Raw genomic sequence first — 27,980 nt, 5'->3', positions numbered from 1 at the left:
CCATAGTAACTGTATCAATTTACATTCCCACCAACAGTGCAGGAGGGTTCCCTTTTCACCACATCCTTTCCAGCATTTATTGTTTCTAGATTTTTTGATAATGGCCATTCTGAACGGCGTGAGGTGATACCTCATTGTAGTTTTGATTTGCATTTCTCTAATAATTAGTGACACTGAGCATCTTTTCATGTGCCTCTTAGCCACCTGTATGTCTTTCTTGGTGAAATGTCTATTTAGGTCTTCTGTCCATTTTTTAACTGGATTGTTTTTTTGATATTGAGCGCCATGAGCTGTTTGTATATTTTGGAGATTTATCCTTTTTCTGTTGTTTCATTAGCAAATATTTTCTCCCATTCTGAGGGTTGTCTTTTTGTCTTGTTTATGGTTTCCTTTGCTGTGCAAAAGCTTTTAAGTTTAATTAAGTCCTATTTGTTTATTTTCGTTTTTATTTCCGTTACTCTAGGAGGTGGGTCAAAAAAGATCTTGCTGTGGTTTATGTCAAAGTGTTTTTCCTATGTTTTCCTCTAAGAGTTGTATCCTTTTTTTAAAAAAATTAATTTTCCCACAGCTTTATTGAGATATAATTGACATACAACATTGTGTAAGTTTAAGGTGTACAATGTGACGATCTGATACATGTATGTCATGAAATACTTATCACAATAAGGTTAGTTAACACATCCTTCATCTCACACAATTACCGTTTTGTTGCTATTACTGTTGTTGTTATGATGAGAAAATTAAAGCTCTACTCTCCTAACAACTTTCAAGTATATGATAAAGTATTTAGAACTATAGTCACCTTGCCCTACCTTAGATTCCTGGAATACATTTATCATATATTGAAAGTTTGTACCCTTAGATGAAAATCTCCTCATTTCCGCCAACCCTCATATAGTACTTCTATTTCTAATTTTTTGAATACTGTGATGTTGAACATCTTTTCATATACCTGTTGGCCATTTATATGTCTTCTCTGGAGAAATGTCTATTCAAGTCTTCTGCGCATTTAAAAAATCTGATTGTTTGTTTATTGCTATTGAGTTGTATGGGTTCCTTGGATATTTTGGACATTAGCCCCTTTAAAGATGGGTGGTTTGCAAATATTTTCTTCCATTTTGTAGGTTGCCCTTTATTTTTGTTGTTGTTGTTGTTTCTTTTGCTGAGCTTTTTAGTTTGATGTAGTCCCACTTGTTGATTTTTGATTTTGGTGTTTATACTTTTAATGTCATATCTAAAAAATCATCCAAAAATTTCCAAAAATCCAAGACTGATGTCAAGGAGCTTTCCCCTATGTTTTCTTCTAGGAGTTGTATGGTATCAGGTCTTATGTTTAAGTCTTTAATCCGTTTGGAGTTAATTTTTGTGTGTAGTGTAAGATAGGAGTCCAATTTCATTCTTTTGCACGTGAATATCCAGCTTTTCCAGCACTATTATTGAAGAAACTATCCTTTCCTTATTGATTATTCTTGGCTCCCTTGTCAAATAGTAGTTGACCATATGTGTGTGTGCTTATTTCTGAGCTCTCTGTTTCATTCATCCATGTGTCTGTTTTTATGCCAGTACCATACTCTTTTGATTATTATACCTTTGTAATACATTTTGAGATCAGGATGTGTGATGCCTCCAGCTTCATTCTCCTTTCTCAAGATTGCTTTGGCTATTCGGAGTTTTTTGCAGGTCCATAAGAATTATAGTATTTTTTTTCTATTTCTGTGAAAAATGCCATTGGTATTTTGATAGGGATTGCACTGAATCTATAGATGGCTTTAGGTATTATGGATATTTAAACAATATTAACTTTTCTGATCCATGAACACAGGATATCTTTCCATTTATTTGTGTTTTCTTCAATTTCTTTCTTTTCTTGTAGTATCCCTGTCTGGATTTGGTATTAAGGTAACGCTGGCCTCGTAAAATGAGTTTAAGAAGGACTGGCATTAATTCTTCCTTAAATGTTTGGTAGAATTCACCCATGAAGCCATCTGGTCCTAGGTTTTTCTTTGTTGGGAGGTTTTTAATTACTGCTTAAATCTCCTTACTAGTTATTGGTCTGTTCAGATTTTCTACTTCTTCATGATTCAGACTTGGTAGGTTGTATGTTTCTAGAAACTTATTCATGAATTCTAGGTTATCCAATTTGTTCATCATAGTCTCTTATGAGCCTTTGTATTTCTGTAGTATCAACTGTAATGTCTCATCTTTCATTTATAATTTTATTTGAGTCCTCTCTCTTTTTTTTCTTGGTGAGTCTAACTAAGCAGTCTTGTTTATCTTTTTAAAAAAACAACTCTTAGTTTTGTTGATCTTTTCTATTGCTTTCCTATTTAATTTATTTATCTCTATTCTGATTTTTGTTGTCTCCTTCCTTCTGATTACTTTGGGCTTAGTTTGTAAAGTTAGGTTGTTTATTTGAGCTTTTATAAAATGTAGGCATTTATCACTATAAACTTCCCTCTTATCACTGCTTTTGCTTCATCCCATCACTTTTGGCATGTTGTGTTTCCATTTTCATTTGTTTCAAGATATTTTTTATTTCCCTTTTGATTTTATCGTGACCCACTGATTGTTCAGGAGTGTGCTGTTTAATTTCCACATATTCGTGAGTTTTCCAGTTTTCTTTCTGTTAGTAATTTCTAGTTTCATACCACTGTAGTTGGAAATGATACTTGGTATGATATCAGTCTTTCAAAATTTGGTTAAGTCTTGTTTTGTAACATAACATCCTGAAGAATGTTTTATGTGTACTTGAGAAGAATTTGCATTCTGCTGCTGTTGAATGGAATGTTCTGTATATGACTGTTAGGTCTATTTGGTTTAAAGTATAGCTCAAGTCCAATGTTTCCTTATTGATTTTCTGTCTGGATGATTGATCCATTGTTGAAAGTGGGGAACTGAAGTCCCCTACAATTATTGTGTTCTTTCCTACTACTCCTTTCAGATCTGTTAATATTTACTTAATATATTTAGGTGCTCTGATGTTGGGTGCACATATATTTACAATTGTTAAATCCTCTTGATGAATTGACTTCTTTGTTATTATATAATGATCTTCTTTGTCTCTTGTTACAGTTTTTGACTTAAAATCCATTTTGTCTGATATGACTACCCCTGCTCTCTTTTGGTTTCCATTTGCATGAAATATCTTTCTCCATACCTGCACTTTGAGCTTATGTGTGTCCTTAAAGCAGAAGTGAGTCTCTTATAGGCAGAATAGAGTCTTTTTTTAAAAAAATCCATCCAGCAACTCTATTTCTTTTGATTAGAGAATTTAATCCATTTATATTTAAAGTAATTATTGATAGGTAGGGACTTACTATTGCCATCTTGTTAATTGTTTTCTGGCTGTTTTGTAGGTCTTTTGTTCTTCTTCCTTTCTTGCTGTCTTCCTTTGTGAATTGATGATTTTTTTGGAGTAGTATACTTTGATTTTCTTCTCTTTATCTTGCATGCATCTACTATAGGATTTTGTTTTGTGGTTACCTTGAGGCTTACTTGAAACATCTTACAGATATAACTGTCTATTTTAAGCTGTTAACAATTTACCTTTAAATGCATACAAAAACCCTACCCTTTCACTTCCCTCTCTCCATTTTAGTTTTCGATTTCCTGGTTTACATATTGTAATATTCTGTATTCATTAACAAAGTATTGTAGCCACAGCTATCTTAAATACTTTTATCCTTTAACCTTTATACTAGAATTAAGTGGTTAACACACCACCATATTACAGTATTAGAGTATCCTAAATCTGACTATTTATTTTACCAGTGAGTTATATATTTTCACATGTTCTCACATTACCAATTAGTGTCCTTTTGTTTTGGCTTAAAGAACTCCTTTTAGCATTTCTTGTAAGGCAGATACAGTGGTGATAAACCCTCTAAGTTTATATTTTTTGAGGAAAGTCTTTATCTTGCCTTTATCAGCTTTGAAATCATTTGAGAGGCAGTGTGAGTAGTTAAGGAACAGACCCCAGCGCACCTGCTTTAGAAACCCCAGCCCTGCCCTGTACTTAACATTTGAATCTAGGCAAGTTATTTAGCCTCTGGACGTCCATTTCCTCATCTCTAAAGTGGAGATAATAATAGTACTGACTTTTTAAGGTTGTTAGTGGATTAAACGACATGTTACACAGAAAGCACTTAGAAGGATACTGGTCCTCCTTAGATTTCATCAGATGCTGCCCCTGTGAGGCTTGGCACCCCACCAGCCACAGATGGATAGATGGCAGGACCTGAGCAGCTGGCACTGGAACCAGAGACTGTGATATTCCTACGGGTTCTTTTTTTGGCCCTGCTGGCCTGGAGTCAGGGCTATCATTACAGCCAAGGACCTAGACCCAGGCAGCCTTGAGTGGCACCCACTGTGTTGGCAAACCCCTCTGAGTGCTGGTTCATGCCCAGGAAGCCTCTGTGTATGTCACAGACAATTACACCAAGAGTTATACCTCCACTGTCAACAGAGTGTGCCTGTGAGGGTTTGCAGGTGGGTGGAAGGCGAGGAGGAGGTGGTCTGAGGCTGTGAGGTCTGGGCAGAGAAAAGGGCAGGAGACTCTGTCATGGGTAGTTTATACTCTCCCTCAGCTAAAGGCATAAACTCCTCTTTCTAAAATACCAGCACCCCCTAGTGGGAGTAAGTCTCCATTCACACTTCAGGGTTCTTAACCTGGAGTTGCTGAATTTAGAGGGGAAAAATATACATCTTCATTTTCAATCACTGCCAACTGAAATCGAGCATCTCCTTCAATAATGGATGTATGCAACAAACCACAGGGGTGCCAATAAACAGAAACTGTGACTTTATCACCAATAAATTAACAAGTATTTTTATATCACATTACAGTTGTTGCAGATAACATTACAGTTGTTGCAGAAATATCATTTACATTTATCACTACTTTGAAATTATGCCAGCTATTATCTCTGCCCCTGGAGCATGTTATTTAGCACATTAATAAAGAAGCACATATGTTATCAGATTTCCAATTTGTTTTTATTTATATTGAAGCTGTAATACAATATAATTGTTTCCTTTTGAGTCCTATGTGTTTTATTTTATGCATTTAAAACATTATCCTGAAATAGGGTCCATAGGCTTCATTGGGCTGCCAAAAGGGTCCATGTTTTGCAGATTATATTCCATTATAGGTTATTACAAAATAATGGGTACAATTCCCTGTGCTATACAGTATATCCCTGTTGTTTATCTATACCTGATTCTTTTTTTCTGAATCCAGATGTTTTTATTTCAAATTTACTGTTCTGGGCAACATCCGATAACTCATTAACTACTCTTTCAAAAACAGCTTTACTGAGATAAAGTTCACATGCTATACAACTCACCTATTTAAAGTATACAACGAAATGATTTTTTGTATATTCAGAGTGGTGCAACCATTACTAAAATAGACATTTTCATCACCCCAAAAGAGAAACCCCATACCCATTAGCAGTCACTTCCCATTTTCCCAACCATCCTACACTTAGGCAACCACCAATTTACTATTTTCTGTCTCTATGAATTTGCCCATTCTGAACATTTCATATAAATAGGATCACACAATATGGGATCCTTTGTAAATGGTTTCTTTCACTTAGAATAAAGTTTTCAAGGTTCATCTATGTTGTAGCTTGTGCCTGATTTTAAAGAGGATGCTTCCAATATTTTCTTATTAAAACTGTTTGTTTATTATAAGTATTTGATAGATACCTTATTTCAGGTTAAGGAAGTTCTATTCCTAGTTTTCTAAGACCTTTTTTTTTTTTTCCATAAATTGAGAATTTTACCAAATGCCTTCTCAGTATCCAATCAGATAATTGCACAATGTTTCTCCTTTTACACTGTTTAGATAATGAATGACACCACAGAATTTTCTAGTGTCAAATTACCCTTGCATTCCTGGGATAAACCCAAGTGGTCATAATACATAGTCATTTTCAGCCTCCTAATATCTCTGCATCTAGATTCACAAATAAAATTGGCCTGTAATTTTTGTTTTTTCTACTATCTTTATTGAGTTTGGATATCAAGGTTATGGTGCCCTTATAAAATGACTTGGGGACTATTCCTTCTTCTTCAGTTGTCTGAAACAGTCAGTATACATTTGGAATGAACTGTTCCTTGGAAGTTTGCTAGAACTCACCTGTAAAATCACCTGGGTCTGAGATTGTTTTTGTGAAAAGATTTTAAATTACTGCTTCAATGTTTTAATAAATTATGGAATTGTAGGCATTCTATTTCTTCTTAAGTTGGTTTTATTATTTTTTCTAGGAAAAAAATTCCCATTTCATCTAAGTTTTAAAATGCATCAGCATGAAGTTATTGAACAACTGTATCATATTATAATTTTCATAACCTTCACTGTGTCTGTAGTTACATCTCCTTTTACAATCCTAATATTATTTTCCTGTGCTTTCTATTTCTTATCTATCTTGCCAGATGTGTGTTTGTCTTTTCAAAGAACCATCTTTTGGTTTTATTTGGTTCTCCCTGTTTTCTATTTGATTTTGGCTTTTATTTTTATCTCTCTTTTTAGGGGCAGGGTGGGGACTTATTCTATTATCCTTTTTCTAACTTCTTAGAAACTTAGCTAATTAATTTCAGCCTTTCTTCTTTTCAGATTAGCATTTACTATAAATTTCCTTCTATTTACCACTTTTACTGTATCCCACAAGTTTTGATATGTAATATTTTCTATTATCATTCAGTTCTAAATATTAAAAAAGTTTTTCCATTGTGATTTTTTTTCTGACCAAAGGGCTATTCAGAAATATCAAGGTTTATGGTAATTTTAAACTGTCTTCGTTGTTGATAGCTAACTTAATGGCACTGTGGTCTGGGAATGTGGTCTGCATGACATCAATTCTTTGAAATTTGTGAAGACTTGCTTTGTGGTCTTGCATGTGATGATTTCAGTCATTGCTGCATGTGTGCTTGAAAAGAATGTGATTTTTAAACTACTGAGTGCAGGGTTCTGTGTTTGTCAAATCCAGTTTGTTTTTGATCAAATCTTCTACAGCTTTACTACATTTTATCTTTTGAAGTAGTAATAACTCACAGAGGCTTGCTGAAATCTCCCACAATGATGGTACATTTCTCAATTTCTCCATGAGGTTGAATTAATTACTGCTTTATATATATTATTTAGATTTTTAAGATTAGTTTTGTACAGGTTTAGATTTATCTGTTGGTGAATGAAACCACCAGAATGTATCACTCTAATAATACTTAAGTCTATTTTAATCTGAATTTAAGACAACTAACCACCTTTATTTTAGTTAGTATTTGCTTGGTATTTCTTTTTTCATCCTTTTACTTTCAACCTTGGTGTCTCCATACCTCAGATATTAATATAAGCTGCAAGTAACTGGATTTTATTTCATCCAATCCAACAGTCTCTGACTATTAATAGTCACCTTGTTCCACTTACATTCGTTACGGTTACTGTTATCTTTTAACTTGTTTCTACCATTTTAGCTTGGTTTCTATTTGTCTCACTTTCTCTATGTTTCTTTTTTCCTCTTTCTTGCTGTTTCTTGTAGCGTGTGAGTTCTATTTTGTTTTGTTTTCTTTTGTTTTGTTTGTATGTTTGTTCATCTGGGAGATTTCATTTTATTGGTTTTTAGTTCGGCTTTGTATTTAAATTGTTTGCTGTTAGACTTTACCCAGTATTTCTTTAAAAAAAAAAAAATTATTTAATTATTTATTTATTTTTGGCTGCGTTGGGTCTTCGTTGCTGCATGCGGGCTTTCTCTAGCTGTGGCAAGCAGGGGCTACTCTTTGTTGCTGCATGCAGGCCTCTCATTGCGGTGGCTTCTCTTGTTGTGGAACTCGGGCTCTAGGTTCGCGGGCTTCAGTAGTTGTGGCATGCGGGCTCAGTAGTTGTGGCTCACAGGCTCTAGAGTGAAGGCTCTGTAGTTGTGGCTCACGGGCTTAGCTGCTACGCGGCATGTGGGATCTTCCCAGACCAGGGATCGAACCCGTGTCCCCTGCATTGGCAGGAGGATTCTTAACCACTGAGCCACCAGGGAAGTCCTTACCCAGTATTTCTGTATTATTAAAAAGGGAGGAACTATTTCCTTTATCAGTACTGTCTGTCATTTTTATCTAGAAGCCTATATATGTATGTACACACACACACACACACACACACACACACACACACACACATTTTCTCTCTCTCTCTCTCTCTCTCTCTCTCTCATACACAAGGATTTTTGTGAGACTGATTCCCAGAAATGTAATCTTTAGGTCAAAAAGTTATATACTATTTTGAAACTATATTTTAAACTTAATATTTCATGGACACATTTTCATGTCATTAAATATTTTTCTATAATACTGTTATTTAATTGCTCACAATATTTTACTATTGTAAAATTAATCATATTTAAAACTAATTCCCTATTTTTTTTTTAATTCCCTATTTTTAAACACGAATTTTGCTTATAATTTATCGCTTCTTATAATTATAAGCAAACTGATGATTAATATTCCTGGGCATACAAGAATGATTTATTTATTTTTTTCTTCAGATAAAATCCTACAAGCAGAATTACTGAATACTCTTTAGAGTACATGTACTTCAATATGTTTCAATACCAAATTTATACTTACAGTGAAAGTTTATGAGAATTTGGGTCTCCAACTGTTTGAAAACTCTGGGTAATATAATTTCTCTTATCTGTGCCTGGTTGTCAGATGGAAGTTTATATCTCATTGTTTAAGTTTACATTTTTTCCTTATAAAGTTAAACATTTTTCACATGCTTACAGCTACTTGTATATCTTTGGTGAATTGTCTAATCTGCTCAGACCACTTTTATTTGGGGTATGTAATTTTTTAATGTAAAAAATGTATTTTACATTTAGGATGGTATGCTTTATACTCACTGCAAACATTTTGCCCTAGTATATCATTTGCCTTTTAATTTAATGTTTATGTGATTTTTCATGTACAGAAGTTATTTTTCTATATGCAAATCAATCTTTTCCTTCATAATTTCTGATTTTGGCATCACACTTTAAAAGGACGGCTACAATTCCAACGATATATACACATTTCCTTTTTTTCTTCTGGACTTCCCTTGTTTTAACTTCTACATATGGATCTTTATTAGGACTGGGGGGAGGTATAAGATTTGAGGTAGAAACCACACTTGCCTTTTTTCTCCTAATGGTTAATTAGTCGTCCCAGCTGATTTATTGGATAATTGATCCTATCTTCTTTATCATATATTAAATTCATTCAGATACTTGTGTTTGTTTCTAACTGATCAATTTGGCCCCATTGATCTCTTTACTTCCTGCATCAGTTCATCTGGGAGATTTCACTTTTTTGGTTTTTAGTTTGGCTTTGTATTTAAATTTTTTGCTGTAGATTTTGACCAGTATTTCTGTATTATTAAAAAGGGAGGAACTATTTCCTTTATCAGTACTGTCTGCCATTTTTATCTAGAAGCCTACGTATGTATGCACACACACAGGTGCGTGTGCACACACACTCTCTCTCTCTCATATACAAGAATTTTTGTGAGACTGATTCCTAGAAATGTAATCCCTTTCACTCTGTGGTGCCTGGGACATCTTCACATCTCAGATGGCAACTCCTCCCTCAAGACTGAACTTTTGAGGGAGTTTCTTGGCTATTCTCACACAATTATTTTTCATGATGAAATGTGAAGTCATTTTGTCAATCTCCTTCTCCTCTTCCCACCAAAAGCTTTATTTTGATTGAAACTGTGTTATGTTTATATACTCTGTCGGGTAAGAATGGATATCTTTTATAGTATCATTTTCCAATCCCAGAACATAAAATGTTTTTCTGTTAATCAAGTCTTCCTTGTATCCCATGATAAAGTCTATAGTTTTAAAAAAATAACAGCTTTATTGAGATATAATTCACATACCATACAATTCACGCATTTAAAGTGTACAATTAAATAGTTTTTAGTATATTCGGAGTTGCGCAATCATCATTGCAGTCAATTTTTAAGCATTTTTCCACCACAACAAAGAAATCCCATACCCATTAGCATTCACTCCCCATTTTCCTCCAATATCCCTGTGCTAGGCAACCACCAATTTGCTTTGTCTCCATGGATTTGCCTATTCTGAACATTTCATACAAATGAAATTATTCAGAATGTGCTCCTTTGTAACTGGCTTCTTTCACCTAGCATAATGTTCTCAAGGTTCATTCATGTTGTAACATGTGTCAGTACCTCATTTCTCTTTATGGTCAAATAATATTCCACTTTGTGAATATGCAACATTTTATTTATCCATTCATCAGTTGATAGACATTTGTGTTGTTTCCACCTTTTGGCTAATAAATAATGCTGCTATAGATATTTGTACATATGTTTCCGTGTGCACGTTTTCACTTTCCTTTGGTATATACCCAGGAGTGGAATTGCTGGATCATATGGTAGCTTACCTTTTGAGGAATTGCCAGACTGTTTTCCAAAGCATCTGCACCATTTTACATTCCCACCAGCAGTGTATGAGTGTTCCAAATTCTCCACATTCCTGTCAACATTTGTTGTAGTCTTTCTTTTTGATGGGTGTGAAGTGGTATTTCCACTGTGGTTTTGATTTGCCTTTCTCTGATGACTAATGATGTTGAGCATTTTTTTCACATGCTTGTTGGTCATTTATATATCTTCTTTGGAGAATATCTATTCTTATCCATTGCTCATTTTTCAATTGGTTTTTCTTATTATTGATTTATAGGAGTTCTTTATATATTCTAGATTAAAGTCCCTTATCATGTATATGATTTGCAAAAATTTTCTCCCATTCTGTGGGTTGTCTTTTGTTTCTTTTTTTTTTTTTTTTAATATTTATTTATTTGGTTGCACCAGGTCTTAGTTGCAGCAGGCGGGCTCCTTAGTTGCAGCTCCAGGGCTCCTTAGTTGTGGCTCACCAGCTCCTTAGTTACGGCACATGGTCTCCTTAGTTGTGGCATGCAAACTCTTAGTTGTGGCATGCATGTGGGATCTAGTTCCCTGACCAGGGATCTAACCTGGGCCCCCTGCATTGGGAGCAGGGAGTCTTATCCACTGCGCCACCAGGGAAGTTCCTGTCTTTTGTTTCTTGATGGTGTCCTTGAAGCACAAAAGTTTTAAATTTTGATGATGTCCACCTTATCTGTTTTTTTCTTTGGTTGTTTGTGCTTTTGATGTCATATCTTAAAAACCATTGCCTGGTCCAAGGTCATGAAGATTTACACTTATGTTTTCTTATAAGAGTTTTATAGTTTTAACTCTTACATTTAGGTCTTTGATTCCTTTTGAGTTAATTTCCACGTGAAGTGTGAAGTAGGGATTCAGTTTCTTTTTCTTTCTTTCATTCTTTGCTTTTTTTTCTTTCTTTTCTTCTCTTTTTTTTTGGATATGGGCATCCAATTGTCTTAGCACCATTTTTGAAAAAACAATTCTTTCCCCTTTGAATTGTTTTGGCACCCTCATCAAAAATTGATTGTAAACATGAGAGTTTATTTCCAGACTCTCAATTTTATTCCACTGATATATAAATATATCTGTAGCTTTGTGGTAAGTTTTGAAATCAGGGAGCTTGAGTCCTCCAACTTTTTTCTTCTTTTTCAAGATTGTTTGGGCTATTCTGGGTCCCTTGAATTTCCTATTCTCAGGCTTTTTTGCTGCTGGGACGAATGAGCTCTCTTTTCGATTTGGTCAATGCTGTGTACAGAAAACTACTGAACGTCATATATTTACTTTTGTGTCCAGCTACTTTACTCTGCTCTCTCATAAGTTCTAACTGTTCCTCAGTCCATTAGCCAGTGTTTCTCCGCTAGACAATCATATCTTTTGTAAGTAATAGTAAGCTTGACTCTTCCTTCCCAAATTTATGTCTCATTTATTTTTCTTCTCATTGTTTTTCCTTGAATTTCAGAATATGGTTGACACTATTCACAGTGTGACATTCTTGTTTTGCTCCTCGTTTTCATAGGATTGCCTGTTATTAAGGACTATATTATCCATTCCAGGTCATCACTAGGTATCACACTGTCTGTTGAATTGGAATAAATACATTTATCATCTTGAAAGAGTCTTTTTACTCCCAGTCACTAAGAGTTTTCATCAGGGTGCATCATATTAGGATAATTATATGGTTTTTCTCCTGTGTCCTATTCATATGATGAACAATATTAATAAACTCTTAACATTGACAGCCCCCTGCACCGGCCCCTTGCGTAAACTCTATCTCCTGAGCCAGTAGGAACAAATTAGCTCGCACTAACAGGAATAACTCAGGTCTTACTGGTGCAGCTCCCACCTGTATAATATAGAACAGATGTCACAAACCGAAAGTCAGTAGGTCATGTCTGGTTTGGCCTGCAAAGCGGTTTAAAACACTGTTTTGAATTAGTTTCCAGCATTTAAAAATCAGGAGATTTCAGATTAAGAGTTTCCGTTTTTGGCTTCTCTTTACAAATTATAAAACCTGACCACACCAGCCCTGCATTCTCACATGATCACAGTGAGCTGAAGTTGCCCCCCTCAGTGGGGGGCGCTTTAGAGGTCTCCTCATTTGCATCCTTTCCACACCCTATTGTTTCCATACTGTATTGTCCCCAGACATCAAGGTCAAGGGTCGGTTGCCACGTTCTGTATTTGTGCAGTAGTGTTTCTTATAACAGAATTGCGTAAAAGTGAGATATGTCTTGTAATCATGTCTCTAGCAAATGTGGAAAAGTAAAAGGGGCCAAGAGGGAGATGTGCTTCGGGAGACATGGGAGCATGCATATTTCTCGGCGGAAGTGAAGAATAGTCCTATAATGTTTAATACACAAAGTGTGCCTGTTGAAAGGATACAATGTGAGATGCCACCGGATAAAAAACTCATAAGAAGAATATGGAAAAGATGTGTAGGGGAAAGAAAACCTTACTGAACTGGAAGGAAAAAAAAAAAAGGACTGAAATGTCAGTAGGGTTTGTTTCAGGAGGCACAGAGCATTAACAATACTATCGTGAAATGCCGTAATCTAGTAAATGAACACCGTCTCCCCAGTTCTGTCCCTGAGTCTGAGCTGTTTGGCTCTTGGAGACATTTGAGTGTCTGACCCCTGCTCCAGTCCTGGGTGGCTGTAGTTCTAAGTCCTGGATAATAGGTGTCAGGTGCTGATCATATCTCCCAGTTGGTCTGCCCTCTTGAGACAGGGAGACACAGGTGGAGCTGAGTGGGAGAGTAGGGGCGGGGTGGGGGTGGATAACAGGCAAGCTTAACACCTGGGTCACACCTGCTGGTGGAGAAAGAGAATGTCCACTTTTGATGTGGGATGGGACCAAGTGGTCTTCATGGGATGCTCAGCTCCCTGGTAGTGAACCCTAATGGGCACCTCTGTTTCGGCTTTCCTCCACCTTCAGTTTTAGGAACACCAAAGGCGTGGAAGAAGGCAAGGATGCCATAACTTCTCCAGCACTCTCTGTAGCTTTCAAAGTGCTCTCAGAATCCACCACGTCAATCTGGCACACGCCATGTCATTCTCACTACTCAGTTTCTGCTTCCAGAGCCGTTCTACCCCTTCTTCCCTACTTGGCCACATCTGGGCTGTCTCCATCTTCCCCCTTCTCCTTGTTCTGTGGTGGAAAAAGTAAGGACTGGGGAGACCAGAGTCCTTGGCCACCTTTCTCAAGTCATACGACCTCGGGCACATCCTCTCACAGCCTTTGTGGCTCTGGTTCCTTATTTGTAAAATGGTGGGTGTGAGGGTCCGGGTGGTGGATGAGGAGTAGAAGTAGTAGATGGTTCTGGGCGCCTTCCCATCTCTAACTGTAGGCTGGAACCAATTCTCTGCGTTCATCCAAGGGTACTTTCTGTTTCTATGTTTTTGGGGAAGTTGCTTTTTCTTGGTATTTAGCGAGTCAGGAAAAGAAAAATCATTGGCGTTCACATCTCTCAACGCCTCAGGTAGGGCTGTGGCTTTTGACCAACAATAACGGCTGATCTTGTGGCCGATTTTGAACGCCTCTAACAGATACTGTGACACAGAGTCCCCTTCTAGAGTGGAAATGGAAATTCCAGCCTTGCCCTTCGCGAACTCTGACATAAACTGCGATTCTTTCATTGCCAGGGCTGTCAGCACAGTAGCCAACCTTCTCATTCCCAGTTTGCAACGAGAAAACGGAGGCACAGGGAAGTGCAGTGACTTCCGGGATCCCGCGAAGAGTTCTTCTAGCTCCGGCAAAACTACATCTGCCGCGTGGCCTGTGGGGAGAAAGGGGGCGGCCAGAAAAGGGCCTCGACTCTGGAGACTACCCCAACCCGCCTTCAGGAGCCGAGAAATGGCTGAAGTCACAGCCACTGGTGATGGAAGGTGAGAAAGTCAGACCAGAGGCTGGAGCAGCAGTGCGCAAAGTCTGGATCGGCTGGTATTTCTAGGAAGGTTTCTGCAGAAGGGTGAGGGTCACGGCATCCGTCTGCACAGCAGGGGTGCAGACATTTTAAATGTTAACAGCACCCAAAGAAAATAGAAGTAGGAGGAGGAAGTGGGGCGCTCGGTCGCAGTGAGAGAAGGAAGCAGCTCGTCGGAGCTTCCCCTTTCTCCTCCTTCCCCGAAGCCCTCACCCCAGGCCCCTCTCCTGCTCCGCCCACCCATCCAGCCCCGGCCAAAGCCGCGCTTCCGCTCCCCCGGCCTCACCTCACCTCATTCCTGGGGGGTCGCTGGTGCTCGTTGCTGGCGTCCCTTCTGCCGTGCCCGCCCCCGGCCAGGGCTGTTCCTTCCGAGGGCAGACGGGCTCAGAGCTGGGGCTGCTTCTCAGGCGCGCGGCGGGCTCGGGCGACTCCGAGGACGCTTGGGTCAGGCCGGCGCCTCGCCGACGCTGCCCGGCCACCAGGTGGCGCTAGAGGCCGGCTGGGCGGGCAGCCCCGCCCCGCTCCCGTCCCGAGCAGGCCCGGCCCTGGCGTGGCCCCGCCCCCAGCCCGCCGTCGGAGCGGAGCCCGGATAGATGCTGGGACTTACCGCGCGCGTCTCCAGCTCGGGCGTGGTGGTCCCGACCGTACCCGGAGTCGCAGGGAGTCGCCGCTGGAGAGGGGCTCGGCGCCCAGCGGGGACTGCAGGTGTGTGGCCGGGGCGCGGGGGCGCGGAGGGCACGCGTGGGGGCCCGAGGCCGAGACAGAGTTGCCCGTGGTCCGTCGGGGAGCCGTGCGCCCTAAGAGCATCAGCTGCGGCGGGTGGGCTGGACAGAGCCTGCTGTCTTCTGGCTCCGTGAATAAGGTCCACTGCCGGGGACGGGCTCCGCACACACGCGTGCCCAGTAATCCCGGAGATAGAAGGGCGTTTCGGCGACTGTCCTTCCTTATCTAAGTAGCCACTGCTGGCCGTGTCTGTGCGGTCCGAGCGTGGCCGCAGCCTTCTGCTGCCTCTTTTAAGGCCGCCCTTTGTCGTGGGGTCAAAGAGTCTGCCCTCCCGTCTGGGAGCTCTCTCGGTGAGCCTTGGCATCAGGGGTCCTTAGCCACCAGGACCTCTAGCGAGCGTGGGTCCCCAGACAGTGGCTGCTGTCAGCGGATTCGTGTTTACACCCCGGGTGTCCCCGTGTGACTCTGTGTGCGTGTGTGCATGTGTGTGCGCGTGGGCGTGCGTGCTGGCCTATCCCAGGCCTGCGGTAAATAAGCAAGAAGTTCAGGTCAGTAGGAGGAAGGAGATTGTTCAGAGGGAAAAGGAAGGCGAGATGAAAGCAGCAGGATGTGGTATCAAGTGAGTTACAAGCCTCCTGCAGAGAGGAGGGGTGGGTTTAGGCGAAATGAGGGCCAGAAGTAGGCCAGGTCTGCCCCCAGGGTCCTGTCTGGATCCCCTTCTCTTCCTGCCTGGGTGGTCGTTCTGTCTTCTCCTCCACACCTCCCTTCCTCCTGGCCTGGGACCACCCAGTAGGGCACTGGTTCCCAGAACTTGTCAAAACACACATTCTCCAGGCACCCCCTACAGCACAGCTTTCCAAGGGTGGGGTCTGCAATCTGTATTTTTCTAAAATTTGAATAAGCTCCTGAAGTGATGGGGCTGGTGCCCTTGCTTGGGAACCCTGTGTGGTGTGGAAAGGAGGCCGGGGGCTCCAGCCGGGCCCGGCTGGCACAGGGAGCCGCTCCCTGGGTGTCTGGAGAACAAGGGAGTGGGCGTCTCGTGCTTACCTGCTTCCTCAGTGTGGCCACCGTGGTGTGGGTCCAGGAAGACAGAGAAGACAGTTTCAAACGGTCCAGCTCTCTCTTCCTGCTTCAGGATACCCTCCTCTGCTTTCTGGAGAATGACTAGCTGGGACGGTGGGTAGGGACAGCTCAGGGTCTTTGTATGCTGGGCCTCATTGGGGTTTTAAGACCCCTGCCAATCTCTTAGGTGAGGGATGACAAATTATCTTCTCTCCACAAGCTGTAGTGGAAGAAGACCTTCTGCCTCCCCTCCCTGTCGTCCCTCCCTCCCATGCACCCCTTTTCGTTTCTTTCGAGAAGAATCAGGTGGAAGCTAAGTGGGTGAAAAGCATGTTTGGGGTTACTGGGAGGGTCGTGGTGGGGAGACTCCACAGCGCAGGCTGCTCCGTAGTCCCGGGTTCGTCGCTGATCACAAGTTTACTGGCTGAGAAGTGGGAGAAGGAGGGCCAGTCGCCTTTGCCTGGGCAGCCCGGCGTTGGAGGCCCCAGCTTGGGTTCAGACAAGCACTCAAATAGTGCTGACTTGGTCTTAGTTCAGAGAGGCTCACCCCAAGAAGCCGAGCTGGCCAGCCCTGTGGGACCTCTGTTAACCAGGAGGCTTGTCTGGTGCAGCTGTGGGTGGGCTGAAAGCCTGGATCAGCTTCTTAAGAGAGGAAGCTTCTGGAGGGGCAAGATAGGGTGGTCGCCAGCAGCTCAAGGGCGAGGCGTGAAGTTTGAGTTTTGAGCTTCTGGCATAGATGGGGTGGGAGGCGGACAAAGGAAAGACTACATCTGACTTCTGCCCAAAGGCAAGATGAGACACTCCCAGCAAACATATATTACATATTAGGATATTCCATCAATTTGAAGATGTACATATTTTCACTTTTTTTAACAATTCTGAAATCAAGATGCATCTTACCATCAATGGTGTCTTACCATTATAATAGGCAGCAATATTTCTTTCTTAATGGCACACAAAATAATGGTAGATCTTACAATTGATGGCATCTTTTTTATTTTTATATTTCTTTTATTTACTAAATCAGAGTTTCTAAAACTGTTCCATCTGTCCTGCAAGATGTTCCGCGAAAAAGAAAAGGACTCCTGTCTAAAAGTTCATGAAATAGGAAACCCTATTCCTTCCTTAGAGATTTATCAAGCACACTAGCACACTAAAGTGTATGAGAAGTCCTATAGTCGAAAAAGTGATTTAATTTTTTTTTAACATCTGTATTGGAGTATAATTGCTTTACAATGGTGTGTTAGTTTCTGCTTTATAACAAAATGAATCAGTTATACATATACATATGTCCCCATATCGCTTCCCTCTTGCATCTCCCTCCCTCCCACCCTCTCTATCCCACCCCTCTAGGTGGTCACAAAGCACTGAGCTGATCTCCCTGTGCTATGCGGCTGCTTCCCACTAGCTAGCTATTTTACATGTGGTAGTGTATATATGTCCATGCCACTCTCTCACTTTGTCCCAGCTTACCCTTCCCCCTCCCCGTATCCTCAAGTCCATTCTCTAGTAGGTTTGCATCTTTATTCCCGTCTTGCCCCTAGGTTCTTCTGATCATTTTTTTTTTTTAGATTCCATATATATGTGTTAGCATATGGTATTTGTTTTTCTCTTTCTGACTTACTTCACTCTGTATGACAGTCTCTAGGTCCAACTGATGGCATCTTATTCAATTCTGTTAAACACGATGTGTGTTTTACAGATATGGGGGGATGCTTTCGATGTACACAGGTACACACAGAATTATGTCATTCTTGTAAGTGAATTTGCACACATCACTTTTTGCAGTAGCTCTATCTTCTAAACACCAAAACTTTTCATGGTATCCAGTTTTAAAGGAAATCTTTGTAAAATGTGTTGCTTGCCTTTGTAAATCTAGCACACGGTGTGTGATTTAATAATTTCTTGAAAATATCAAATGGTTCTACCTGCCATATTGTAACCTTGGGTCTGCTCAGGGCAAAATTTCTGTCATCTTTCTTTTTGTCCTTTCCCCCTTTAGCTATAATTTCATGGTGTTGGGCAGTGGGCTAAGTACTTCTCCATTTCCTTTAATCTTCACAGCCACACTCTGAGGTCGCTACAGCTGTTATCTTTATTTCGTGTGGTGGGGAACTGGGGGCCGAGACCACACGGCTAGGAAGCACCAGAGTTGGGCTGATGACCAGAGATGACCCAGCCCAAGTGGCAGCCTGTCTGTGCCTGTGGAGATCGTGGCTTGTAGGGCATGACTTTGGCGGCCTGAATCGTGGCGGTCTCCAGGTCTTTTCTGTTTGCTTCCAGGCTAGTGGCTGGGAGGTTATGGATAGTTGGGTTATCAGCTAAGTGACTTCCGGATAAGCGAGGTATAGCTGTAGCAAGGTGCATGCGATTGGAGGGTGGGGGCCGATGAATGGGAAAAAGTGGGTGACTGGTGGCACAGAGCAGACACTGGCTCCTTCTTGCTTCTAGCGGGTCTAGCAGTTGGGGCACACGGCTTTGAGCTTTAGAGTTTGTCCTCCGTGGGAGACGCCTGCCTCCAGCCTTCCCCAACTCCCAGTCCAGCCTCTCTCCTGTTGCCATGGTGATGGAAGGCAAACAATCTGAGCGAGTCGCTTTTCAGCTGCAGATCCTTCAGCGCTGCTCTCGCTCTCTGGAGAAGGTCCGTACCCCTTAGCGTGGCTAGCAAGGCCCCCTGCCCCCCAGCCCTGGTCACCCTGCCTGCTTCACCTCCTGAAGCTCGGGCAAACCTCTGTACCTTTGCACGTGCTCTTCCTTCCCTCCACGTTGCCCTTCCCTTCCTCTGCCTGCCCAGTGGACCGTGAATTCATCCTTGGATGCCCAGCTCCAACCTCATCATCTTTAAAGTCTTTCCCAGTCCCCTCCTCACTCCATAGCACTGGCCGCCCTGTCCTACCGTCCTCACCGTGCCTTTCATGTCCTACCAGAGCACTGGCCCGTCTGGCCTGCAGGGTCTGACCAGTGACTTGGTGGCTGGCTCCCCAGAGCCACCTGATGCTCAGCCGGGCTGTTCAGCCATCACCACCCCAGGATCTCTCAGGTGAGAAATCCCCGCGTAGCAACGGTGGAGGATGCCGAGTCCAGGGTGGTGTGAGGGGCAGAAGGGTGGGGTCAGAGGGAGTGGTGCACTTTTCATTTTCGTGTCCTCCAGAGTCTTGCTGCTGTTGTTGTTGACCTAGGCAAATGAGTCTGTGTGGTTTCCTCGTGGGGGGCAGGGCTGGGGTGTGACGACTAAAGACAGCTTCCAGGCTTCTGCCTCTTGTGGAGTCAAGGGACCGCGTTTCTGCCCGACTCCTCCGCTCCCAGCCCTGTGACCCTGGGTGAGTCCGTGTACGTCTCTGGGTGTCAGTTTCCCTGTCTCCCTCCAAGTGCACACGAGAAGCTTTCCACGGCCCCTTCCTCACCTCCAACGTGCCGTTCCTCGGCTTAGCACTTCTGCACGGAGCACCTTCCGGGTGCCAGGCACGTGCTGGGCTCTGAGGATCCTGAGGGTGACAGATAATGTTCCTGCCCTCGTGGAAATTAGTCTAGTGGGCAGGACACTAGACGCATATCATGTAATAACAATCGTGACAATGATGGGGCCCTCTGAGAGTACAGAAAGGGAGCCCAGTATAGCTTGGGGGTTAAGGAGAGGCTTCCCTGAAGAAGTCACATTTCAGTTGAGACTTGAGAGATACAAAATAGAAGAAAATAGCAATGCTAATAAAAATAATTCCTAACACTGAGCAGACACATGCTAAGCGCTCTTTGGGCGCACCCTCTCAGGTATTCCTTTCGGCATCTCTGTGGGGTGTGGGGTCCTCCTCTCCTGCGAGAACCAGGTGAGCTAACTCTGGCATAGACCGGGGCTCATGCCCTGTGCCCCGTCTCCTCCTTCCTTGCCCCTCCCCCGTACTCCGAGGTCTGGCTTCACGACGTTAAGGCCATAAACACTGTTAGGGAGCGCCTCCCTTTTCCTTTGCACTGATCATCGCCGGAGAACGTGTTTCGTTGCTGCTAACGGGGCTCCCTGCGGGAGTCCCCTGCATTTGTGCTTTTATGTTGGCCATCCACAGAAAACCACCGCGTAGTCCGCTGGCCCTTCGTTTTGTCTGTCTTGGAGCTGCTGTCCTTGCAGGGTTAAGCAACCCTAATTTTGTGTATTCTCTAAGAAGTCACCTGTCCAGCCTTCACATCCTTCTTCTTCATCCCAAGTTTTCTTCCCAGGACCACGAGGTCTCTGCGGACGTACCTCTGGCTTTTGGGTCTGAGCATTCGTTCCTGAATGGCTTGGTGGTTTTGACTCTTGTCAGGCAGTTCTCCCCACAGCCATTTCCATGCGGCCCAGCTGAGGCCACCCACCTCCTCAGTGCATTTTCTGGGCGAGATCACATCCACACCTGCAGCTCTTACGGAAGAGTTTCGAACCCTCTCTCAATAACGGGCCTCTTTGAAAAACTGATAAAGTGATAGATCATCTCCTCCACCCCCTACCCGCCCCGGCAAAAGGCACTCTTGCAAAGTTTTGCGGAAAACCTCAGGGTCTTCTCAGACCTCTGCTGTCCACCAGGTGAATAGCCTCTGTTCTGGAAAACAGGACTTTCTCTTCACTGATTTCTTTGGCTAACCCCCAGCACGGCTCCACGCAGGAGTCAGCTGTTGTCAGAGGCAAGGTGGGGTGGCGATGGATGGTGAACACACGCAAGCTGCAGAGGAGGCCACTGGTGACTCCCTGGGGTGACCTCGGGGCTGCGCGCAGGGACCACTCCCGAGCCACGTGCACGCTTTCTGGGTTTATTGTCAAGTCTTGAATTCAGTCTGTTTCCAAGATGATTAAAGAACATTACTTTGGCTAGTGGTGTCCTTAAAAGAAGCCCTCTGGTCCGCCCCCCAACCAGGGAGCTAGATTTAAGGCTCCAGAGAAGCCAGAGACCATGAGGCCAGAGAAGGTGCGTGTTTGTGCCTATTCGCACGAACAGACACCATCCAGGAAGCAGAGAGGCAGCCGCTGCTGCTGTGTTTGCCGCAGATATTCTCATGGCCTCCCGCATGCCCAGGGACTGGCGTGAGCCTGAGGCTTTGTTTCACTGATGTGGTCACAGCTCTTTAAGAGCCGACGCCTTGAAGTCAAGTGTCACGTGTGTAGGAAGTTTTCTTCAATTCCTCATTTCTAAGGATTTGTTAAAGCATGAATGGAAGTTAGGTTTGTCAATTACAACTTGAAGTATCTACTAGGAAACTTGTATTCTTTCACCTTGGGATAGATTTGCATGACATGTTATATTATTAACTTCCTTCTGTTCTGCTTGCACTTCTGGAATAAACTCTACTTGGTCAAGGAGTTTTGTTCTTTCAGTACAGTGCTAGGTTTGATTTGCTGCGATTCCCTTTAGGATTTTTGCATCTATGCTCGCAAGTAAGGTCGGCCTGTATTTTCCTTTCCTGTGCTGCCGTTGTCAGGCTGTGATGTGCTGGTTTTGTGATGTGCTGCGTTTGGAGGCATTTCATCTCCTCCTGCACCCTGCGGACAGCTTGTAGAGCTGGGAATGATCTGTTCCTTGGAGGCTGGGAGAACAACACTGGTCTTAGGTCTTCCACTGCTGGATTCTTGGTTTACCATCCCCCAAGCCTTCCTCTCCTTTTCTCTCTTCCTCAGTCCTCCCATGTACACACCTAGCACCTCAGTGCTCCCAAGTTGGAACCTGAGAGTCATCTTTGATTCTTGGGCCTCCAACAGTCAGCCAGTAATTCCCATGAGTCCCAACTTTCTCTGCCCTTTGGCTAAGGGAAGGCCCATTTCCACTCTTAGATGCTTCCATCCATCTGGAGAGCAGTTCAAGGCCAGGTGCTGTGTTTAGTGGGGATGCAGATAAACCACCTTATACCCGGAGAAAGGTAACCAAGATAGTGATGGCATAATACAAAGTGTTTGCAGAAGGAGAGATGTTTTTCTCTAAGAAGAGGCTGTAAGGGAGAAGTCATATCTATCTTTAGATGTTTGAAGGGCAACATCCTTTGGAAAAGGTGAAGACCTGCCCTGTGGAGGTCATTCTCCAAGAAGGAAAAGGGACGAATGAAGGGAAATTATAAGGAAACAGACCTCAGCTCGCCACAAGGAAGATCTTGGAGAAAGTCAGACCAGATTAACAATGGAATGGGCGGCCTTGTGGTAGTGAGTTCCCCATTGGGAGAAGCATTCAGGGAAAATACATGTCAGATGTAGAAACTAAAGCCATGAGAATGGAGACTGAGATCACTTCATTTCTAAGAGTCGGTAGTTCTCCAAATCACGGTGGCTGTGTCATACTGGCTGTAGAAAAGTTGGTTGTTCTGAGAACATAATTTGAATTTAAGAAATTCAGTGGCCTTGAATAAACAGATCCCAAAGCTGGGCAGTTCCCTTACGAATCCCACAGCCCTGCTTCACAGCCCGTTTCCCCAGAGCAGAAGCCTGTTGGTGGTTAGAAAACCAGAGCCGTCCATGGTGAGACCCTGGGACCATGAGTGGACACCAGGGTTCTTGCCCACATCCTGTGCTGGAGAAGGGGCTTTTTGTGATGGTGGTGGGGGTCTCTTGTTCTTGGCTCCTTCCAACACCTGGTGAAGTAGACTACTTCAGAGTCACCTTCCTGTGTGGCTGTGCCAGATAAACTCTCAGGGCCAACCTACCCAACCAGGTTGCGCTGGGAATTCATGGCCTCTTGTTCTTGGGGTTTTCGAGCCAACGTTTTGTGGGCCTTTGATTTTGCATTCACTTCTGTACTGACATCTTGGGAGTTTCATTTTGAGAAAACCCAAAACTCAGACCTCTCCTTGGCCTGTTATTGTGCTTAAGAGAACACAGGGGGCTGTGGTGTGATGTTCAGGCTCCAGGATGGGGATAGAAGATGAGCTCTCTCATCCTAGCTGTGCCCCACTCACCTCCTTGTCTCTCTGAGCCTGTTCCCTCTTGGATCAATGGGCTCTATATTCTGACATCCCATGAGTTTTCAAAGTCTGCTGTCCAAGAGTACATCAGTAGGAGCTGCTCTGATGGGCTGAGCAGAGAGGGGGCCCGCTCCTTCCTTCATGGTACCCACGTCATGGCGGGACTCGCAGAGTCTAAAGTCCTTCCGATCACGGCGGTGCCCTGCCTCCCTCTGCCCAGGCTTCTCTACTGGATGGCTTCCTCTAAGGTCATTGGTGGCCTTGTAATGGCAGATTCCAATGACCTCCTCCCAGTTGCATCTCTCTCTGCAGTTTCCGTAGCATTTGCTGCCCAGCACCCCTTCCTAGAGCCTCTTCCTCACCGTGTGCACCTCCTGGCGTTCCTCTGCACACTTTTCTTCTTGCCGGCCCTGGATGTGCTTAGCTCCCTCACCCCAGACCCTTGTCTCCAAGCCCATGCTGGTCATTTTCACCATTTCAACATCAACACACGCCCAGAGCCCAACTCTTCATCCACAGAGCAGGCTTCCTCTCCAGACTTCCCCATTTGGGGGTCTCTAGTGAAACCAGACTCCTGGTCTGGAGATGTTGCAGTCACCTCCGAGTCCTTCCTCCCTCTTCCGTCCCCGCTCTCCAGCCAGCTTTGATGGTGCTTCCTTTCCCCCAGCGTTCTCGCTTCTTCTCATTTCCCCATCGTCCTCCCGGCCACCCCACTCAGCTTTCGTCACCATCACCGTAGGCCTGCTCATGGGCCTTCCGGGCCCTGCTCTCTTCCTTGCTTCCCCAGGAGATTCTTCTAAAGAAACTCCTTCGTCACCATACTCAGAAGCCTTTGGTGCCACCCGCCTCCTAGGGAAAGTCCAAAGTCCAAGGTCTTGTGTTCGAGTTTCAAAGCTGAGTCCCACTCTTCGAATCTTCTCCATGAATCCGCACCCTCTCCTCCAGCCGGACTGCCTGACTCAGGTCCTCCGAGACCTGATGGGTGTTCTTACCTCTCGCATCCCCCTCCCGATGAGGAAATCTTCCCAACCATCCCGTTCAGTGCCACCTCCCGCCTGCAGGGCCAGCACCTGGTGGCGCTCAGTTCGTGTTTGGTGAATGAATGATTGCCTGGTACAGCAGCCAGTACAGAGGAGGCCTGGGTCAGCCCCGGTGGCTGATGATTGTGCATCTGAGATCTTTGTGGGCTTCAGTCATCCTCTGGGGACGCACCCTCCAGGCATCTCCCTGGATTCCGTGGGCATCTGAAGGGGCAAAGCCCTGTGTCTTTGCGCTCCGGTACAGGCGGGACAAGGCAGATGTCCTCCTCTGGGGGGCTTCAGACCCCAGAGACCCTGGCAAACTCCAGCTGCTAAGCCCTGGCTCCTTGGGAACTTCTGTCCCACCCTCCAAGTTACTCAGATTCAAGGCAGCAGCTCTCTAAGTCAGGGAGCTGGGAAGCCCTGGGGAACTGCCCGGGGACAAGCCACTCCCAGGCTGGTGACCCCGCCTTACGGGAGCCTGGGGAAGTGTCTGTTTGCAACATGGTGTTTACAAGGCAGAGGGGCTTCCTGTCCGCCTGCCAGGCAGGCTGTGGGGCAATCAGGAGCTGTGTCTTAAGGGGAGTGGGGCGATGAAATGCTTGGAGGATTTCTGAGGATTCTTCACACATCCCAGGGGGTGCCTGGCCGTGCTGACCCTGGAAGACGCCAAGGGTGAAGTGGAACGAGCTCAAGTTTTTAGACTGGGAGAAAATTAAGTATGACTGATAATTATTATTAATTTGCACATTGCCCTTTACAGCTTCTAAAGCATTGTTAACAAACGTGGCCCTGCTAGTCTAATGTGCGGCCCATCAGAGTGAAAAGCGATTCCCTTCGGTCACTCCCAAGCAGGGATGAGCTTCTTTTTCCTTTCCTTTTTTTTTTTTTGAAAGGGAGTTATGCTTTGGAGAGGAAAGAAGGCTTTCTGGGGCAAGGAGAGAGTAGTGGAAAGGCCTCCCCAGGAGAGAGAAGCTTTCCATTCTACTTCCGAGTTCATCCAAGGTGGAGAGTGACACGCCTCTCTGTGCCCACCTGAGAAAGGGGCTGAGACTGGCCCACCCACCAACCCGGAACCAACCGGCATGGCGCCCACAAGAACACAGGCCTGTGTCCAGGGCCCCCGCTATCTCTGGTTTCCAACATAAGCACCTGGAAAGGTCTGGGAACGTGCCTCATGATCTCTTGGCTCTGGGGACAGGAATACTCCAGGTTCTCTCTCTAGTGAGTGGGTGATCCAAAGATGGGGCTCACCCTCATTACATGACTTCTGAGGACCTGAAATTGTTTTCTGTGGTGAATTCTTTCTCTGAACCCTTTAGAAAAAAGATGCAGAACATGAGCTGCCCCTCCCCCTGCAGGGCAGAGGTGCAAGGGACACTTGTGCCATCAGCACATTAGCCTGCCGGTCATGGTGCGATAATCCTGGTTTGTGCAGGGAGGTTTGCTGTAAAGTGCAAAGGAAGAAAACAATAAGGGCACAGCCCTTGAAGAATCTGATACTCAAACCTCCTACTTGAAAGTGGCAGAGGTTGGCCTTAGGGGTGGGGTTGAGAAGGGAGGTGAGAAGTTGAGTTGAGCAGGGACTAGCCTTGTGTGGCATCAGGAAAACACATTTCTGAACAAGTGAGGCTACCGAACTCAGGTCCAAGGCATGTGAGCCGTTCGGGGGTCGGGAGAGGAGGTCATTCTAGAAGGCACCTGAGTCAGCTGGAAAAACAAGATGGCGGGGACGTGTGGGAATTGACAGAAGCAAGCCCTCAATACTGGGCCAGGTACTGGATGCAATGGATACAGAAGGAAATACCGCCAACTTCCCATTCCCCTTATCCTCCCTCCCCTGGCCCAGGTGCCATCACTGTCCCACATTCTCCCTGAGATGGGTGTAGCGCCAGCCCTCATCCCTGCTGGGTTCCCGTCAAGGCTCCTGTAGAGGGAATGTTGGAGGGATTGGGTTGGCCTCATGGTTGGGTCCAGAGCTCAGTCCTCTCGGAGAGTCCCATTGCCCCTCCTCCCCCTCCCCATCCAGTGCTTTTGAAGATGAGATTACTTCCCATTGACTGCATTACTCCTAAGACCTGCTCAGTAGATGGAGGTGGGAACATTATTATTTTTTTAATTAAAGACTTAATTTTTTAGAGCAACTGTAAGGTTACAACAAAATTGAGGGGAAGGTACAGAGATTTCTGCACATGCATAGCCTCTCCCATTATCAACATCACTCACCAGAATGGCACTTTTTTTTTTTAACCAAGGATGAACCTACATTTTAAAAAAAACTTTTATTTTATATTGGAGTATAGTTGATTGACAATGATGTGTTAGTTACAGGTGTACAGCGAAGTGATTCAGTTATACCCACACAAGTATCCATTCTTTTTCAAATTCTTTTCCCATTTAGGTTATTACAGAATATTGAGCTGAGTTCCCTGTGCTATACAGCAGGTCCTTGTTGGTTATCTATTTTAAATATAGTAGTGTGTGCATGTCAATCCCAAACTCCCAGTCTATCCCTTCCCCCCCCACCCTTTCCCCCTGGTAACCATAAAGAATGAACCTACATTGATACATCATAATCTTCCAAAGTCCATAGTTTACCTTAGGGTTCACTCTTGGTATTATACATTCTATGGGTTTTATAAATATATAATGACGTATATCTATTATTATATTTTACAGAGTATTGTCAATACCCTAAAATTCCTCTGTGCTTTGTCTAGTCATCTCTCCCCCTGCCCCTCCCCCAGGAACTCATTGATCTTTTTATTATCTCCATAGTTTCATTTGGAGGACATAATTTTTCACTAAGCTATTTGATCTTGTCTAGGGAGGGAGAGTTTTGTAATATCCATACTTTATTCTCATGGTACCTTCTTATCAACCCATAAGAGATTATCTCTAATTCATTTACCAAAACAGTACCCTCTCAACCTGAATTGCTTCAGTGCTGGCCAGTTAATCCAGTTTGCTCTGAAGAATGTCTGACCTTTAAATAACTCAGTCACTGCTGTGGCCCACAGAGCGGGATACACAGAGGTGGGCACACCATATGGGAAATGTACGCTGCTTCTCTAGAGGATGATTTAAGCTTTACAAGGGAATTTTGGGTACATCATGTAGTCTCTATTTAAGGTCAGACCATAAAACATAGTCTACAAATTTGAGGAAAATCCCACCCGCTGTATCTAAATGACACAGTAATGGACAAACAAAAACATAATTTTGCTTCTTAGATAACTCAGTGTTGACTGAAATATTAGTAAGTATATTGGTGTTTGTTATTTCGGAGAGACCCAGAATGGTAGTGGCTTAAACAAGATAGAGCTTTATTTCTCCTTCATGTAACAGTCTGAGCATAGGTGGTCCAGACTTTACATGACAACTTCAAAGGCTGGGAACCTATGCTCCTTCTATCTTGTTTTTGTCTTCCTCAGCATGTAGCTTTCATCTCATGGTGCATGGTGGCTACTCTAGCAATTGCCATCAGATCTGCATTCTAGCTAGCAAGAGGAAGAAAGAGGAAGACGGCAGCATGCTTATTCCTTTTAAAAGCATGATTTGGAAATTACACTTATCAACGTCTACTTATATTCCATTGGCCAGAAGGCAATCAGGTGGCCACACTTAGCTACAAGAGAATCTGGGAAATATAATCTAAATTTTCAAAAAATTATATTACTGGGGCTTCCCTGGTGGCGCAGTGGTTGAGAATCTGCCTGCCAATGCAGGGGACACGGGTTCGAGCCCTGGTCTGGGAAGATCCCACATGCCGCGGAGCAACTGGGCCCGTGAGCCACAACTACTGAGCCTGAGCGTCTGGAGCCTCTGCTCCGCAACAAGAGAGGCCGCGATAGTGAGAGGCCCGCGCACCGCGATGAAGAGTGGC

General features: G+C 43.9%; 1 protein-coding gene and 1 long non-coding RNA gene across 6 annotated transcripts in view; one reads left to right on the top strand and one right to left on the bottom strand.

Annotated features, from left to right (window-relative positions):
- The window catches only part of LOC309650306, a 394,390-nt gene that overhangs the window by 365,614 nt on the left and 796 nt on the right, over positions 1-27,980 (bottom strand). The gene's annotated exons all lie outside the window — the stretch shown is intronic.
- PIK3R5 (phosphoinositide-3-kinase regulatory subunit 5) overlaps positions 8,425-27,980 on the top strand; it is an 83,649-nt gene continuing 64,093 nt past the window's right edge. For 4 of the 5 annotated variants that reach the window (XM_082441369.1, XM_082441367.1, XM_082441368.1 and 1 more), the window contains exon 1: positions 8,425-15,086. The gene's annotated coding sequence lies outside the window, so the exon portion shown is untranslated. The remainder of the gene's footprint in view (positions 15,087-27,980) is intronic. The other variant, XM_082441366.1, reaches the window with a different exon arrangement.

This window comes from Balaenoptera physalus (genome assembly GCF_965194825.1).
Source record: "Balaenoptera physalus genome assembly, chromosome: 20".
NCBI lineage: Eukaryota > Metazoa > Chordata > Mammalia > Artiodactyla > Balaenopteridae > Balaenoptera > Balaenoptera physalus.
This window is presented reverse-complemented; position numbering and strand designations above follow the sequence as displayed.